Source organism: Ascaphus truei, chromosome 5 (genome assembly GCF_040206685.1).
Source record: "Ascaphus truei isolate aAscTru1 chromosome 5, aAscTru1.hap1, whole genome shotgun sequence".
NCBI classification, from domain to species: Eukaryota; Metazoa; Chordata; class Amphibia; order Anura; family Ascaphidae; genus Ascaphus; species Ascaphus truei.
In genome coordinates, this window is record NC_134487.1 from 268,334,496 (window position 1) to 268,350,252 (window position 15,757).

The 15,757-nt window shown below is 42.5% G+C and overlaps 1 long non-coding RNA gene across 1 annotated transcript in view; it reads right to left on the reverse strand.

Annotated features, from left to right (window-relative positions):
• Positions 1 to 302: 302 nt before the first annotated feature.
• The window catches only part of LOC142494568 (uncharacterized), a 162,889-nt gene continuing 147,434 nt past the window's right edge, over positions 303 to 15,757 (reverse strand). The window contains exon 3 of the long non-coding RNA XR_012801538.1: positions 303 to 565. This is a non-coding gene — a long non-coding RNA (uncharacterized LOC142494568). The remainder of the gene's footprint in view (positions 566 to 15,757) is intronic.

Here is a 15,757-nt window from a genome sequence, read left to right on the forward strand (position 1 = left end):
ACGATTATTGGTATCTTAAATACTTTATTGTACAATGCACATATAATTGTATATTATTTCTAAGGCGATCCGCTTATAACGCAATGTGATTCTTTGGACCCCAAGCACAGCGTTATAAGGGGGTTGAGCTGTATGTGTAACCCTGTTACATACATACGCATTCTTAAACATGCAAAGGGTTCATATTAAAAAGGGTGTAATCTTCCAACTCTTTTCTTATTTCAATTACAGAGAATCAAAATCAAAAGCACAAGTGCAAAGAGAATATATTTTTATTTCCCAGGAATTTAAAGGGTACTATATATCTGCTTGACATTTGAGGGGGCTATTCTGGAGTGCTTCTTCTACTTTTCTGATCACATTGAAGGATATTGTAAACTCTTTGGGGAAGCAGAAGACTATCTGTGGCAATGAGAGATACAATGTTCTCCATGTTTCATGCTGGAGCAAATGCTGATGCTGTTCATGTGTAACCCTTGCTCTTCTATCGCAGTGTTTGTTTTTCCAGCATCTTCCTCAGGAGATTTGAAGATTACATGGAGCTGCTGCTATTTGACAAGTCTCCCTAGGAAGAAGAAGATGTTTTGTTATTTGTATTCATAATCAGGGCTTGTAGCAATTAGAGAGACTTTAGTGCTATGAAAAACAAAAGGGTCAGTACTTTGAAAGTTGATGCCTGGTGCTGTCTCACTTCATTTCATCTTCAAAAGGTCTGGCAAACTGGCAGCTGTGTGATTGTAAAAGATTGTAATTTTTTCCCTTATTTTCTTCTCACAAAGTGTTGCTGGATCACAGAATATGACAGAGGTTGTTTAAATAGGGGCACACAATAGAGCTGATGTTTTGCTGAGGGTTCTCAAATTATATTTTCAGAGAATAAATATGTTTTGCAAACCAACATGGATCACTTCTTTGTGGGCCCTTGGCAGAGAATGTCTTGTATATCCCTAGGAGCAAAATGGGGGTTAATTGTTTACGGAATGTTTATTAACATTGAATAGCAAGCTGCACTTGGTAGCACACGTGCAGGCTCTTTTGGCTATGGCGATTCCCAACTATGCCCGCTGCATCCCAGTAGACCTACCAGCTGCAGTACATCATCTGTGACATATGCTCACAAACTTCTCTATAGAAAGTCAATGTAATCAGCCAATATTCCTTCAGAGATCCCTTATTTTGACCCCTCTCTACTTCCAAAGTCAATGCTCCAATTAAAGTCCCCAATGGGTCTGCTTAATGCAAGCAGAATAACAAAAACTTCCCATTTCTTCATTCCTATCCTCTTCTGGTTGGCTGACATCATTAATGCATAGAAAATAAATGGAAAATCCAAACTACAATAGTCAGGATTGGTGTTTTTAGATCCATGAATATATATATATATATATATATATATATAGGTAACAGAGCAGATGGCACACAAATACAGATGAGGACAGGTGCTTAGTCCCATATGAATGAATACAATCAAAGGCTCCTTACCAGGCAGACCAGAGAATCCAGGGAATCCAAAGCAGGCACAGCAAGGAAGAGACAGCACACTTGTTAGCAAAAAGAATTGTATTAGTGAAGCAGGCACAAAACACCAACGTTTCGGTCCTAAAAGCACTCCCTTGATAAAGGTCCTGTTTTTAGGACCGAAACGTTGGTGTTTTGTGCCTGCTTCACTAATACAATTCTTTTTGCTAACAAGTGTGCTGTCTCTTCCTTGCTGTGCCTGCTTTGGATTCCCTGGATTCTCTGGTCTGCCTGGTAAGGAGCCTTTGATTATATATATATATATATATATATATATATATATATATATATGTAAATATATATATATATATATATATATGAATGTAAATACAACTGTATGCTCATCTGCATGTCTTAGGCAGGTCTGCAACCCCACCTTTCACCATTATCACCCAGCACACAGCACTTCCACTGCAGCAAGAGATTCTGGGAAATGACATGTAAATGAGCACACAGTGCCACTTTTTGCTTCAAAAACTATTTTTAACATGGTTCCCTATAGGCTTAAGCTTTCTGCATGGTCACAGCTTTGAGCACAGCCAGGGTTAAGGTGCATAGCCAGAAAACCCACCCACAGACAGCTTTTTTTTTTTTTTTTTTTTTTTTGTAGCCCGGGCGGTGAAAAAAAGTGATCCACCTCTGAATCCGTGCTCATGGTCCAGTGAGACCAGGTGCTCAAAACTTGTGACAAAGTCCGCTCCGGAGAGTAGGCCAGTCCGTGCCATAGACAGTTCTCTCCAGCCGAAGCCTTGGAGTCCTGCTGTTACATGACATCTTCCCCCGAAGAGTCCAACGTCCTTCTCGTTCCCTCCTAGTGCAGCTGACGCCGCAGGAGAGTCCAAGACTTTAGGGTGTTCGGCTGACGCCTACTAACCCATCGCAATCTTCCCCCGAAGGGATGGCGACTACTAGCCAGCACTCAGTCTTTGCTCTCCGGAGAGAGGGGTGACGATAACCCAACACGTAACCGAAACAAAATCCATGGTGCGAGTGCTCCAGTGCTCTGTGTGATGCAGTGCAGGAGGTGCTCAGACGTACAAACACAAAAAGGGTGTGCACGAGTGCACGCCCGGCCCCGTGCAAGGCCAGGCGGTGACAAAAATAATGGCTTGTCCCCTCAGCGGAAGGCAATAAGGGGGGCCAAATGAGGGAAAAATAGGGGTGCAAATGATCAGTGCTCGTGCCAAGTGCTCTTGAAGTGGAGGTTGCAAATCCTCAACTTCCACAACCCGAAGGTGCAGCAAGTGGTACTGCCTCAGGTTAACCACTCCCGGGGTGCAGAGAAAATAAGCCCGGGCTACTTTGCATACGCATTCTCAGGCCATGACCAGAGGACCAGGTGTAGTCTGGAGAATCTGTCCTTCACAGGACAGACACTACACTTGATCTTAGCCAAAAGGACCCACAGACAGCTGTTTCGACCTTAATGGGTCTCATCAGTGTGGGGTTGATTAACTGGGTATGCAAAGAAGCTAAAGGATGGGGTTTACCATACTGAGTTAAGTTATGGTGAGTAAAAAAAGTGACAAAAACCCTCCACAGCAAAGCAAATACGCAAATGTAAATACAACTGTATGCTCAAAGTGTAGTGATGATCTTTACAGTACCATGTCAAAAGACAGTCCTGGTTGAATTGTCAGTCCCAATGGTTTAGAGTGTCATCAACAATGTGGGGTGGGTTTTTCTCTAGGCGTAGTTCCTTTAGGACGTCTTGTGCTGGCGCGTTACTTTTCCACAGCGTACCCCACTTGATACCAAGCTCTTTCCATATTCATCTCCATACCAGAGCAGGAGATCTGTGTGTGGGGGGAGGTCTGTGCAGGTTCTGTAGTAGATTTTCCTGTGGTACTGCAACGCCACAAGGTTCTGTTCTTCCTCGTTACTCGCAAAATTTACAAACAGAAAAGGCTCCTGTGTGCTTCCTGCACCACTTTATTTCTTCATCTTCTCTATAAAGTGGTATAAATAAAGTGGTGCAGGAAGCACACAGGAGCCTTTTCTATTTGTAAATTTTGCGAGTAACGAGGAAGAACAGAACCTTGTGGCGTTGCAGTACCACAGGAAAATCTACTACAGAACCTGCACAAACCTCCCCCCACACACAGATCTCCTGCTCTGGTATGGAGATGAATATGGAAAGAGCTTGGTATCAAGTGGGGTACGCTGTGGAAAAGTAACACGCCAGCACAAGACGTCCTAAAGGAACTACGCCTAGAGAAAAACCCACCCCACATTGTTGATGACACTCTAAACCATTGGGACTGACAATTCAACCAGGACTGTCTTTTGACATGGTACTGTAAAGATCATCACTACACTTTGCGCCGGGGACATTCTTTGTATTTTGTATTTTTTGTGTTGGATTGGAACAATCCATTGTATTTTGCCCCCTTGGCCGCATATTTCATCATATTGCAATCACAATATTGTTATCACATTAATCAGTTCACCATTTGGATCTAGCGCCGGTAGAGAGTTAATTAGTTAGTTTTGTAGTTCACAACTGTATGCTCATCTGCATGTCTTAGGCAGGTCTGCCACCCCGCCTTTCACCATTATCACCCAGCACACAGCACTTCCACTGCAGCAAGGGATTCTGGGAAATGACATGTAAATGAGCACACAGTGCCACTTTTTGCTTCAAAAACCATTTTTAACATGTTCCCTATAGGCTTAAGCTTGCTAATGAGCATACAGTTGTATTTACATTTGCATATTTGCTTTGCTGTGGAGGGTTTAAATGTTAAAAATTGTTTATGTAGCAAAAAGTGGCACTGTGTGCTCATTTACATGTAATTTCCCAGAATCCCATGCTGCAGTGGAAGTGCTGTGTGCTGGGTGATAATGGTGAAAGACGGGGTTGCAGACCTTCCTAAGACATGCAGATGAGCATACAGTTGTATTTACATTTGCATATTTGCTTTGCTGTGGAGGGTTTTTGTCACTTTTTCTACTCACCATACACTGGCGACACACTTTATTCGAGCTCGGCTAGTCCCACGAATTCGGGTATACCCGGGTGTATTGAGGTTTGTGACTGTTTTCTGCCCGAGTGCATTGAGGTATTTTCCATGCAGGGATTGAAGCATTTTATTCCCGCTGGCTGCAATACTGCACAGTATATATATATATACTGCATTACAATTCATGAATTTATGCCATCTGGTAGACACGCGAAGCATTGCAGCCTATTAAATCCTAATCATTATCATTTAACAGATCAGCCGCCCGTCAGCCAGGCATGAACCCAGGCTGGGAAGGCAAACGCAACGGGGCTTGTCAGAGGTGAGGAGCATTCCAGGTATCTGCCAGGTACATACTGGGTATTTGCTCGAATAAAGTGTGTCGGTGCAGTAACTTAACTCAGTATATATATATATATATATATATATATATATATATATATATATATATATATATATATATATATATATTTAACTAAATAGTTGGTAAAACAGCACGGAGGTTAGTGACCCCTCCTCCCTGTTTCCATGCGCACTCATCCCACCTTTTTAATTGCCGTTATTTCTAAGCACATGTAAATGACCAGTCTATTAAAGGCAGCACTACCTTCATTAGAGAGGTTATGGCAGGCGCAGCAGTGTTAGGACCTACAGATGCGCCATATTGTGATGTGGCTGTAGGCTTAAAATACTTTGGCTAAAGAATTGAACTAAATGACCCTTGTTTCTGAGAAGATATATAGATAAGTATTTAACTATATAATATGTCATGTTAGATGCAACACTAGGCCTTTTTGTATTTGATGATATTCTTAAGTAGTCAAAATAAAACAATGGTAGACAGCACTCTAAATATCAGAAAACTAATAGCTATGTGCAGCGTGCAAACAAGGAACAAAAGAAGGACCCGATTTGCTCCTAAACAATTAACATAATATTAATAATTGTTCCAGCACTCACTGACTTCTAAGACAAATCTCAAAACAGGATAAATGCCAAATGAAAAAATATTTAATGCAAGCACAAGGTAAACATACAGTATACATGGAGAAATACAACACAGGCAAGAAAATATAGCACAAAAACCTAAAACCATAGGTAGCATAGGACATGATACAAGGAAAGGGAGTGGGAAAATAAGGGTAGGTGGGGAAAAGGGGAAAATAAGGGGGGGGGCAATGTTTCGGGGAGAAAACCCCTTCCTCGGGCCTTTTCCTCATGTCCCAGAGGAACATAAAGTACTTCCCTTAACCCTGTACCCCCAAATATAATGAGCAAAGCCCCTAGAACAAAACACATCCATTCTCCATATGAGCAATAAATGCTAAAGAAATACGATCCAGCAATAGCAGAAGAACATAAGCTAATGAGCTAGCCTGATGAAGCACTGAATTGTGTGAAACGCTTTGCGGAGTTCACACTGTGCACACTGGTATGAACAAGTTCCAGCCCTCCCACAAGAAGTTAGAGACATTTCCTTTTGCTCACTCGAGTGAGATGTGTGTTGGAATACCGGCGATTGTGGTGGACTACAATACACGGGTCCTGCGAGAAGCCACAACCCGGAAGTAACAACAGTGGTGCCGAGCAAGCCAGCCCCAGCGCGTGGGACTGACCTGTGAGTCTCAGCACCTACCCCCTGCGCCCATTAACCAATTCGAACCGATTACCTGTGCACTGATCTACTGGACCTATATATTCTTATATGTAAGTTTTTACATGTTATTTATTTTATTGTTATTACATAAATCTTGACCCTTGGTGCACTTCTGTGTTTATTTTTCATTTACACCTGACGTTTGGAGCCTTCCTACGACGGTTATTGGTGGAGGAGGGGTACCTTCACATCACAGCAGCAGCAAGAGGGAAGAGCTGATCTACTTCAAGATCTTTTTAGGAAGCAAGAGCGCGGTTTGATTTCATCATCTAATGAGCAATATAGTTCAAAATCAAACCGCAAAGCTTCTGGAAACAACCTTAATGCCTGTCACTCTCTTCTCCTACTGATTGGGGCTGCTATGCTACCTATGGCTTTAGGTTTTTGTGCCATATTTTCCTGCCTGTGTTGCATTTCTCCATGTATATGTTTATTTTGCGCTTGCATTAAATATTTTTTTCATTTGACATTTATCCTATTTTGAGATTTGTCTTAGAAGTCAGTGAGTGCTGGAACAATTATTAATATTATATTCTTAAGTAGTGTTCATATGTGTCAATGTACTGATTTTTACAGATTTTGTATTTTGTGTATCACTGAGTGAGTAGTGAGTGAAGTTTCTTTATTGGAGTGTTTATAAACACTGTGACTGTACATTATATTTTTTCTTTTCTCTCCATCAAAAAGCTCTATGAACTCTGACTTGTCATAAAAGTTTCTGGTTAACACCCCCCCCCCTCCCCCTTCAAATTTAAGAACCATGACTTTCAACTTTCTTATGTTTGAAGCAAAAGTTTGTTGTTTGTTTTTTGCTTCGCATCTAGACACATGCATGACGATCTTCTTATACTTGATCACTCTCTTAAAACTTGAAGATAATTTATTTGAAACTGGAAAGTCTCTCCTGTTTCCAGCTATCACACTGCAATTCACATGATCAAAAAGGTGAAAAGGTACACATGTGCCCCAAAAACTCATAAAGAGCTGGAATGATTTTTGTGTTCCTTCCTGTAATCCCAGAGGAAACTTTTATAAGAAGCCAAGCTTCTTAATAGATTGAGGGGCATATTTACAATGGTAAGTGGTACTCTATCATAAGACATCTTTCAGTGCCTTACAGCCAATTCACTTGGTTATAAGGTGTCTTAGTAAATAAATAATACATATCCATCTTAGACTCAATTGATCTAACTTCAAACATTATAAAATATTTGTTTGTAATGTGTTCCAGCTTTGGAAAGAAATGTAATTTATTCCATATATTTTAAAAGCCTAAGGTTGCCCAGCTTCATGGAGGTAGTCTGTGACAGGGTGAATGAACGTCACCAGCCATATACCTGGCAAACCTATGTTTAGGCTTGCAGTGCAGCAGTGACGAGGTTAAGTTTCAGTTGAGAAGGGCTGCTTAATTAGTCTGACCCCAGCTGCATAATCAAGGTGTTTTAAAACCCCCAGGCTGTACACACATGCAAACTAGCTGGTCAGGAGACAGGACTGAAAGACTGAAGAGATTACTCCTATAAGGTCTGTTTTCAAAGTACATGTGTGATGAACTGTCTGTATCCTGCATGCTGAAGAGAAGCTGCCTTGTTTTGTATGCTGAAGAGAAGCTATTTTGTTTATGTATGCTGAAGAGATGCTATTTTGTTTTTGTGTGCGGTATGTTTTAAGGCTCAATAAATAAGCCTTATCAAGAGAACCCGCGTGTGTGGAAGCATGTACCCTGCAACATAGTCATATAGCGTTCGTCATACTGACGCATTTCGCGGCGGGCTTTAACTCCAATTAACTTGAATTGGAATTGACACCTGTGTGGGTGTGTTACCTGCAACAGAGCTGTATGCTCACTCCTTGAAACTACGGGGGGCGGGGGGGTTAAAGTAAAAATCACTCTGTTTACCTTTAGTTTACTTTTATCTGATTACAGACTTACTGTAACTACTAATTAAATGTTGTATATTTAAGTAAATAGCAAACTTTGCAATAAGGATCTTCAGATGCACTAGGGAATAGTAATCATATTTACGCTCCAGAAATTGGGTTCTTTTCTTGCAATAAATTCCACTTAGGTGACAGCCTGGTTGTAACTGTGTTTTGATGGTCCAATTAGAGATATCAAAACCTGCTCTAAATCTTGTTTTCCTGTGGATACACTTAGCTTCAAGAATTGCTTCATTTCACAAGCCAGTCACTCAGTGCCCATCTAATAAGGTGAAAGAATGAGTCTGCTGCTTTTTCCAAATTACCATACTACCATGGTGAAGAGAAGAGGGACATGAATTATTGTTATTTTCCTATCTACTGTATGTTCAGCGTTCTAAAAGTTATTCATCAGTTTATCTGTTTACTTACTGGAGAGGGTATTGAGTCATAACTAGGAGAATCTCATCATCCTACTAAATTATGAAACTGATACATGATTCCCATGTGCTTATGAAATGTGAGTATCATTAATGCTTACCATGCAAATTTGAATGGCCAGGACACATTACGGCTGTTTTGGCATACCATTACATGATATACATTTAATTTTTTATAAGCTGGGATTGATTAATAATATATTCACATGTCTTTTTATTAAACATCAGATATGTTTAATGGGTTTTGTTTTGGCTTTGCTCCTTTGGGTTCTTTTTTGTTGTTTTGATTTTCTGTTGAACATATTGGTATATTTTTAGTTTTAAATTTGGCAGTCTTACAGCAAAACTTGATAATAACATGCAAATCAGGAATGATATATTTAGTACTAATTTGTAATACATTTGATGCATTGAATACCTGATGCACATATGGAGATGTTAAAATGTTAACACTGGTTGAATTTGATTGTCATCAATAAGGCAATATGGGTATTGATAGAAAACTAATAATACTATTCAGCAGAGTTGCAATGATTAAATTTAGCCATCCATGATTCTGTTTTCTTTCCTTGTCTCACTTACAGTATTCTGTATATGTTACTGATAAAGTATGCAGGGGCTGCGAAAAGAAAACTGAATTGAATAGCCTACAGATATTGACTCTACGTCTACTACAGGTCTTACTAGCCAGGCTGCAGACACACTTTCCCAATGTCCAGTATTAGAGTTTACACTGCATCCCAGCCCCCCCCCCCCCCCCCACCAGTGTTGGCAGCCTTTGCAAGACACCGCCTTTCTCTCCCACCCCCTCTCTCTTAAACCTCACCTTTCCCCCTCCATCTCACACTCCCACCTCTCCCCCTCCCTCACCTCTCTACCTTCATTATACCCCCCCTCTCTCCCTTAAGTCCCCACCTCTCTCTCCTTTACATTCCCACCTCTCTTTCACACCCCCACCTCTCTATCCCACACCCCATCTCTCTCAATCTGACTTCTCTCTCTCCCACTCTTCCACAATCCCACATCTCTCTCTCCCACATGCCACCTCTCTCTCTATTTAGCCCACCCCCTCCACCACTCTCTATCTCCCCCTTGAATCCCCAACTCTTCCCCTTATACCGCACATCTTTCTCTCTCTCCCTATTATACCCCTACCTCTCCCTCTTAGACCAACCTCTCCTCCTTACACCCCCACCACTCACACTCAATAACCCCCATCCCCCACACTTCATAACTCCCCTTCCCCAATGCACACATTAACCCTGCTTCTCCAATACACACAATAACTTCCCTTCCCCAATATACAATATAACCTGCCCCTTCACAAAGACACACAATTTACACAATAACCCCTTCCTCAATACACACAATAACCCAGCTTCTCCAACACACAATACCCCCTTCCCCAATACACAAAATAACCCCCTTCCCCAATATACACAAAAAATCCTTCCCTAAAATAAACCACAACACCTCTTCCCCAATACACACAATATCTCCCATTTCCCAATACACATAATAACCCCACCTTCCCCAATATGCACAATAACCCTGTGCCCTTGATACACACTCTAACCCCTCCTTCCCCAATATACACAATAACCCAGCCTTTCCCCAATACACACAATAACCTCACCCTTCCACAATACACACAATAACCCCTTCCAAATACACACAATAACCCCCTCTTCCCCAATACATACAATAACCCCACTAATGCTTTATGCACAATAACCCTCCCTTCCCCAATACACACAATAACCTCCCTTTCCCCAATACACACAATAACTCCCCTTCCCCAATACACACAATATCCCCCCTTCCCCAATACACTCAATAACCCCACCTTCAACGATAAACACAATAACCTCACTTTCTTGAATACACAAAATAACCTCCGCGTCCCTGATATGCACAATCACCTTTCCCAATATGCACAATAACCCCCGAACCTCCAATGCATACTTTAACCCCCCCTTCCACAATACACACAATAACACCCTCTTCCCCAATATGCACAATAATCCCCTCTTCCCTTAAAAACACAATAACCTCCTTTTCCCCAATACACACAATAAACAGCCCTTCCTCAATACACACAATACCCCCACCTTCTACAATATTCACAATAACCCCCTTTCCCAATGTAGCCAGGTTGCCTTTTTCTTCCCTCGACCCCCCAGGGAGCCTCCGTGGCCACGGACGCTGTCGGGTACTGCCAGAGGCAAGCGGCAGACCCGACGGCCATTCAGGAGGGTGGGGGCCGAGGAGGGAGCTCGCCGGAGTGCAGGAGATCTCCGGCGGCTCTTGCACAGGGCGCCGCCATGTTGCGCCGGTTAGCGCATGCGCAGAGAGTCCCCGGCGGCCCGAGAGAGTCGCGCATGCGCAGAAGATAGGCCAGAGTTAGGAAGGAGTCGCGCGAGAGTAGGGACAGTGAGAGGGATGTTGCGGCGGCCATTAGGGGTTAGTGTAAGCACAGGGAAGGCGCGCACGCGGCCCCAGTGTTATTACAGGTGCCCCGGGACTACAATTCCCATAGGACCTAGCGAGGGAGGCACCAGGTGCCTCGCAGGAGCCAATAGGGCGGCAGGACTGCCCTGGACAGAAAAGGATACATTTGGCGGGCTGGAGCTGCGTGTGAGTCAGGAGTCAGAGTCAGGAGCCCAAGGAAGGAAGGAGGTAGGGTGCAGGAGCCAGAGACTCCCTGCACTAAGGCCCTAGTTAACCCTGTATTACCCCAGGTTAGTGAGTGTTGCCAGGGATAGTCTCAGAGAGGGACCCTGTCACTCATGGTAGTCAGAGCTGGGGAATAGCCAGGGAAAAAGGGGGCTGAGGTTAGTCTGCAGAGCGTTGCGGCAGGCGTTTAGGTGAATTAGTCGCACGAGACAGCTGGGGGGTTCATAGTGGTAACCAGTCCGGGGAGCCATAGCCCAGGGTCCGTGTTACGAGTGGCGAGGCCACTGGGGGGGTTCATAGCGGTAACCAATCCGGGGAGCCATTGCCCAGGGCGGCGTTGCGCGTAGTATGAGGCAACTGGGGGGGGGGGGGGGGGTTCATAGCGGTAACCAGTCCGGGGATCCATGGTCCAGGGCCCGTATTATGAGTAGGGTGGGTACAAGACCTACCTATATAGGATAGGCAACCCCAAATGCCCTAGGAGATTGACCCTTAAGCCACCATAGGTTGCTGTATTTATAGGGACGGCCTATAGTGCAGCACGTGTCCCTTATGTAGGTAGGGACACAGAGAAATATCGTTGTTCCCGTGAAGCGGTTGGACCCACGTTGGGGTCCACAGAGACTGTTCCGGAGTGGGGCCGCTCGAGCGGTCCACGTTTCAAGGAGTGCAGTGGAGGATCAGAAGGAGGCATCGCTCGACTGATCCTTTTAGAAGCTTGTTGCTGACCCGAGCACCGGAGTGCTCGGCAGGTATTATGTCATCACATGTGCACCAACAGGCCTAGAGGTTTTAGTGACTGCGCAGTCACCCAGTGACTATCTTTGTAGGAGTACGGGACATTGGGTGGGGTTCTTGGGACACTGGGTGGGATCACCTGGTGTCGGGGAATCGTCCTGCGAGACGTCACTGTCAGTGTCCCCTCGTGAGAGGGACACAGATTATTATTATTCTTTGTAGTAAAGTCATTAGTTATAATATAAATCACTGTGTGTGTGGTTTCTGATTGGGTTCCTATGTAGGGTCATTCTACACTTCCCTAGAATCCTACATAGGTGGAGGCGCTGAACCAAGAAACGTTCCAGAGGATTCACCCCAGGCTCTCATTAGCGGAGGCTCAGACCTCCTGTGAGCCTGCAGGTATACGCACCACACCGGTAACACTGCATGTTCTACTCACCCACACTATATATGAGATTGGGTGGGGTGGAATACCCGTTACACCAATATGCATAATAACCGCGATACCCCCGATATACACAATCACCTTCCCCAATATGCACAATAACCCCCTTCTTCCTCAATAATCCCACTTCTCAATTACACACAATAACCACCCTTCCCCAATATACACAATAACACCCCAACCACCATTCCCCAATACAAACAATACACCCCCCTTCCTCAATATAAACAATAACCCCATCCCCCAATACGCACCCTTACCTTGGTGGGAGGCCTCCAGTGCCATGCTGATATGGAAGTTGGGACTTACTTTGGCGGGCACAACTTCTGGTGCTCCCAGGGGTGCAGTTTCAGTGAAGGCTGGAAATCTGGGACAACCCTGTTGTATGCGGCCAGGCCCAACTTCATGCACCAGACGGTCGGGCCCCCACAGCCACCGGGCCCGAGACAGTTATCCAGGCTCTCCTCCTGTTCGTTGCCATGCTATCTAGAAGCAAAGGTTTCTGCTTTCCATGCTAGTATGTTTACCTTAAAACTGTATTATTTCTAACAATTTCTGAGAATGTCTCCTGACTTTTTCTTACATCTGCACTTTTTCAATTGATAGTATTTGTGATAAAATTCAAATATTCCCAACCAACTTATCAAGTCCCATTATACCAAATACATTTTAGGATATCCTAGTGTGTCATACTCCCTCTTCTCACCTTCGAAACTCCAAAATCCCTCCTCCAAACTCCTCCTCCTCCTTGCTGCTAATCCCCCTGCTCTAAACCTCTGCCCTCCAAAACTCCATACTACTTAATACTAAACTCCCACATTAAAACTCCCTTCTTCATTCACATACTAATTATGTGCCTCTATAAAGCATTGGTATGACTACACCTTGAATATGGAGTACAGTTTTGGCAGCACTGCATTAAAAAGACATTATAGAACTAGAAAAAGTGCAGAGAAGAGCCACCAAATTAATAAAGGGGATGGATAATCTGATTTCTGAGGAGTTGTTAGCTAAATTAGGATTGTTTAAATTAGAAAAGAGATGTCTAAGAGGGGATAGGATAGCCATACTGTGTATAAATATATTCGAGGACAATACAAGGAGCTTTCAAAATAACTATTCATCCCAGGGGCAGTACAAACGACACAGGGTCATACTTTAAAGTTGGAGGAAAGGAGATTTCACCATCAACAAAGGAAAGGGTTCTTTACAGTAAGGGCAGTTAAAATGTGGAATCCATTACCCATTTAGACTGTGATGGCAGATACAATAGATTTGTTCAAAAAAGGTTGAGCATCTTTTTTAGAAAGGAAAGGTATATAGGGCTATACCGTATAAGTAAAAATGGGAAGGATGTTGATCCAGGGAGTAATCTGGTTGCCAATATTTTTTCTTTATGAAATATCATTAGATGAAATTTCCCTCGGGATTTTTGTTTGCCTTCCTCTGGATCAATGTACTTTAAGTACAAATATAGGACAAGTATCTGTCGTCTAATTTAGTATAGGTTGAACTTGGACATATTTTTTCAATCTCATCTACTATATAACTATGTATCTATGTATATTTTTTAGGTTTTTACATTTAATTTCATAAATATTTCATTTTATGTCATAAATACGGATTGGGGTTTGGGTGTTTATTTTTTTGCAAAATTGGTGTTTATATTTTTAGTTTTTTCTAGTTTTTGTTTTTCATTTTATTTAACAAATCTGTGTTTATCTGTGTAGCACTAAAATGACCTACACTACATTTGAATTTTGTGTTTATCTGTTCTTTTTTTTTTTTTTTTTTTTAAAGTTTCCTACACCCCTTTTGGTGGCTGGGCTGCTATAAGAAGTGAAACCCAATAGGAAGTGATGCTTCATTTGAGTTTTTATTGGTTTAAACCAAAAGTGCTGCAGTGCAAGATAATCAGTTGGTGGTGTTTTTCTATTCAAACGTAAAACCGGAATCCCTACTAATAAAGTATGCTGCTCCTTTGTCCAACCCTTCATAAATTGACGATCTAGTTTTTCTAAGTGGCTTCTTTGTTGTTGCATTCAGAGATAAATGATTTGCAATTTGAACAGAATTCCTTCTGCAAACAAACACGTACACACACAAGCTTTGTAACTGAGAACTCTCATTCCCCTAAAGCCAGCAGGCTTGTCTGAGCTGGGAAAAGGTAAACCAGGCGAGTCATTTTATAAATGTCTTCAAACACCACCTCAATGAACAGACCTGACATTTCAATCTGGTGCTGGAACTGTGCAGATGATTCAGTGAACTTCCACTGCAATTTCTCAATGTGCGTGCAGTCCATTGGTGTTGACCCCTTGTAAGATACGGTACATGGGGCATTATATGGAGAAGCTGCTGTTACTAACTTGACCGTATTCTCAGGTTGGGCAGTGCTGGAGAGCGGGGTGGAGGAAAGGGGGTAGCATTACTTATTTTGCAAATTTAAGATGCCACATTTGTTCAATTGTATTTATTTGTTTGTTTGTCATGTCTTACATTTAACCCACTGAACACATCACTGCCGTTAGTTTGTCCCTTTTCCCCTGATACAACAAACACATGGGAAACAAAAGAGGGCCACGAGAAACCGTGTCTGTAATAAAACGATGGGTTATACTTCTGTTAAGAAGCTGCCTATCAATCCCTTGAATGTACCACAGCGAAAATTACAGAAAGAGAAAAGTGGAGTCTCACACTGTCAGTGAAATTACTTCTTTCTCTGAGAAATCTTGTTCCCTCTGCTGCCAGGCTCAGTGGGAGCGTAGACCATCTGAATGAACTGGTAATGCTCTGTCCTTTTTGTTGTTACCCCCCAAGTCACTCCAGTTCCCAGCATGAAATGTGTGTGTTGGGTAAAATGAGACCCGATTCCATCTGTAAACCAGAGAAGAGATGTAATTTCACCAAAGGAGACCAGCAAATAGTGTGCAATTATCACCACGGTTGTAAGTGTAGCATTGCTCCTGGATGTGTTGAGCCCAGGCCTCTGTTGGGACAGCAGGATGTGTTCTGCGTTAAAATAATGTTACAACACAAGCTGGGAAGTGGAGAGCCCATTGGAGGCACAATCTTGACATTTCTTAAATGTAAATATCTGAAATGCTCTTGAAAGGGAGGGGGAAAATAGTCTCAGTTGGACACACTATTCTGTAAATTTAGTCATTTTGTTTTCATGTGAACTAAATTGAGTTTCTATTGTGTAATAGAAATATTAAAATAGAAAGCAGAAAATATATATATTCATAAACATTGCATGGGTACTTCCAAAAAGAGATTCTAGTGTCCCAGAATGTAAGTGTATCATATAAATCATATGACATTTATCATAATATGTAGTTGAGCTTATCTAATACTTTGAGACATTTACAAGTTTTCTTTACATCAGTTAAAAAAT